Consider the following 3,919-nt stretch of genomic DNA (forward strand, 5'->3'; position numbering starts at 1 on the left):
CTGTATATATGTATATATATGTTTAGCTTACTCTCCAAGTAACTTATATATGTTGCTCCTCTTAGAGGTTGAGGGAGAGTTAGGAGTTTATTTTGGTATTTTGGGATATTTTGAGAACACTTATGTATGTTTATATGTATATATATACCCTCCGGCCATCCTAAGCTTCGCAGGATGAGTCAGGGACTAGTTATGCTGCTTCCTTGGTTGTCCTTTATTCTTTTACTTATCTTTATCTTGTTCCTATTAGGTTTCCTAGCACACAAGTAATCATTTCCTGAGCGTTGCACTTTTTATTTTGCGATTTTGTTTTACCCGTATTTTTAAGACTCCTAGTTAAATATCTTTTTCTTTATTATTATTATTATTATTATTATTAGAGGTCGTAATACCTTACTATCTCAGTTTTATGACTTAAGCATAAGATTAAGTATGGTAGGGTGTTACAATATACATTATACATTATACAATATACGATTATACGATACGATACGATTATATGACGATACTATTTCAAGTTTTCATCACTCTTCTCTTTCATTATTTTTTTCTTTTAACTTGAGGTGTTTGCAATGGTGCCTAAGAAGTATTGCCTAATTACTAAAATAGGTAAAATAATTAATTTTAAATTTAAAAGTATAAAAGTTAAAAAATTTTAAATATTTTAAAGTAACTATAAAAAGTAATTTAGACAAAAGTTAAGCACCAAAGAAAAGGCACCATAGGATTTGCCTTAACTTGAATGTGTTAGGTAAGTAAGTACTAATTATTACCACTCACCACTCTCAACTACTTCATTATTATTATTATTATTATTATTATTATTATTATTATTATTATTATTAGAGGTCGTAATACCTTACTATCTCAGTTTTATGACTTAAGCATAAGATTAAGTATGGTAGGGTGTTACAATATACATTATACATTATACAATATACGATTATACGATACGATACGATTATATGACGATACTATTTCAAGTTTTCATCACTCTTCTCTTTCATTATTTTTTTCTTTTAACTTGAGGTGTTTGCAATGGTGCCTAAGAAGTATTGCCTAATTACTAAAATAGGTAAAATAATTAATTTTAAATTTAAAAGTATAAAAGTTAAAAAATTTTAAATATTTTAAAGTAACTATAAAAAGTAATTTAGACAAAAGTTAAGCACCAAAGAAAAGGCACCATAGGATTTGCCTTAACTTGAATGTGTTAGGTAAGTAAGTACTAATTATTACCACTCACCACTCTCAACTACTTCACTTCCAACGTTATTACCTATTCTTTTCACAATTTTATCTAGCGGCTCAACAGACACTTTTTTTTTTAATTTATAATTTTGAATTCAAAATTTAAAATTTGAAATTTGAGACATTATTAATATTAATGTTAAATAATGACATTTTGTACATAAATAGTGACTTATGGCATTATGTACATGAAGGTGATAATTAATAAATTTATGAAAGAGGATATGTCAAGAAGGATATAAATATATGAATATGAATATAATATTTAAAAAAAAATATTAGAATAGATGTGGAGAATGACACGTCAGAATTTCATTATCTGCATAACCCTCTTTTCAAAGATAATTATACATATACATATACATTATACATTATACAATATACGATTATACGATACGATACGATTATACGACGATACGATTTCAAGTTTTCATCACTCTTCTCTTTCATTGTTTTTTTCTTTTAACTTGAGGTGTTTGCTATACTGCCTAAAAAGTATTGCCTAATTACTAAAATAAGTAAAATAATTAATTTTAAATTTAAAAGTATAAAAGTTAAAAAATCTTAAATATTTTAAAGTTACTATAAAAAGTAATTTAGGAAAAAATTAGGCACAACTCAAAAGTCACCATAGAATTGGCCTTAACTTGAATGTGGTAGGTAAGTAAGTACTAATTATTACCACTCACCACTCTCAACTACTTCACTTCCAACGTTATTACCCCTTTTTTCGCAATTTAATATAGCGACTCAACAGGCACTTTTTTTTTATACTTTTGAATTCAAAATTTAAAATTTAAAATTTGAGACATTGTTAATATTAATGTTAAATAATGGTATTATGTACATAAATAGTGAACTATTGCATGATGTACATGAAGGTGATAATTAATAAATTTATGAAAGAGGATATGTCAAGAAGGATATAAATATATGAATATGAATATAATATTTAAAAAAAATATTAGAATAGTGTGAAAAATGACACGTCAGAATTTCATTATCTGCATAACCCTCTTTTCAAAGATTATTATACATTATACATTATACATATACATATACATTATACATTATACAATATACGATTATACGATACGATACGATTATACGACGATACGATTTCAGGTTTTCATCACTTTTCTCTTTCATTGTTTTTTTCTTTTAACTTGAGGTGTTTGCTATGGTGCCTAAAAAGTATTGCCTAATTACTAAAATAGGTAAAATAATTAATTTTAAATTTAAAAGTATAAAAGTTAAAATTTTTTAAATATTTTAAAGTTACTATAAAAAGTAATTTAGGCAAAAATTAAGCACCAAACAAAAGGCACCATAAAATTGGCCTTCTTGAATGTGGTAGGTAAGTAAGTACTAATTATTACCACTCACCACTCTCAACTACTTCACTTCCAACGTTATTACCCATTCTTTTCACAATTTTATCTAGCGGTTTAACAGACACTTATTTTTTTTAACTAATTTTTACTTTTAAATTCAAAATTTAAAATTTAAAATTTGAGACATTGTTAATATTAATGTTAAATAATGACATTATGTACATAAATAGTGACTTATGGCATTATGTACATAAAGGTGATAATTAATAAATTTATGAAAGAGGATATGTCAAGAAGGATATAAATATATGAATATGAATATAATATTTAAAAAAATATTAGAAGAGCTGTGGAGAAGGACACGTCAGAATTTCATTATCTGCATAACCCTCTTTTCAAGGATAATTATACGTTATATATTATACATATACATATACATTATACATTATACAATATACAATTATACGATACGATACGATTATACGACGATACGATTTCCATTTTTCAACACTCTTCTCTTTCATTGTTTTTTTCTTTTAACTTGAGGTGTTTGCTATGGTACCTAAAAAGTATTGCCTAATTACTAAAATAGGTAAAAAAATTAATTTTAAAATTAAAAGTATAAAAGTTGAAAAATTTTAAATATTTTAAAGTTACTATAAAATGTAATTTAGACAAAAGTTAGGCACCAAACAAAATGCACCACAGAATTGTCCTTAACTTGAATGTGGTAGGTAAGTAAGTACTAATTATTACCACTTACCACTCTCAACTACTTCACTTCCAACGTTATTTTCCCTTCACTTCACAATTTTATCTAGCGGTTCAACAGGCACTTATTTTTTTAACTAATTTTTACTTTTAAATTTAAAATTTAAAATTTGAAATTTGAGACATTGTTAATATTAATGTTAAATAATGACATTATGTACATAAATAGTGACTTATGGCATTATGTATATAAAGGTGATAATTAATAAATTTATGAAAGAGGATATGTCAAGAAGGATATAAATATATGAATATGAATATAATATTTAAAAAAAAATATTAGAAGAGCTATGGAGAAAGACACGTTAGAATTTCATTATCTGCATAACCCTCTTTTCAAGGATATTTATACGTTATACATTATACGATATACGATTATACGATACGATATGATTATACGACGATACGATTTCATGTTTTTATCACTCTTCTCTTTCATTGTTTTTTTCTTTTAACTTGAGGTGTTTGCTTTGGTGCCTAAAAAGTATTGCCTAATTACTAAAATAGGTAAAATAATTAATTTTAAATTTAAAAGTATAAAAGTTAAAAATTTTAAATAATTT

The sequence above is a fragment of the Arachis ipaensis genome, chromosome B06 (genome assembly GCF_000816755.2).
Source record: "Arachis ipaensis cultivar K30076 chromosome B06, Araip1.1, whole genome shotgun sequence".
Taxonomy (NCBI): Eukaryota; Viridiplantae; Streptophyta; class Magnoliopsida; order Fabales; family Fabaceae; genus Arachis; species Arachis ipaensis.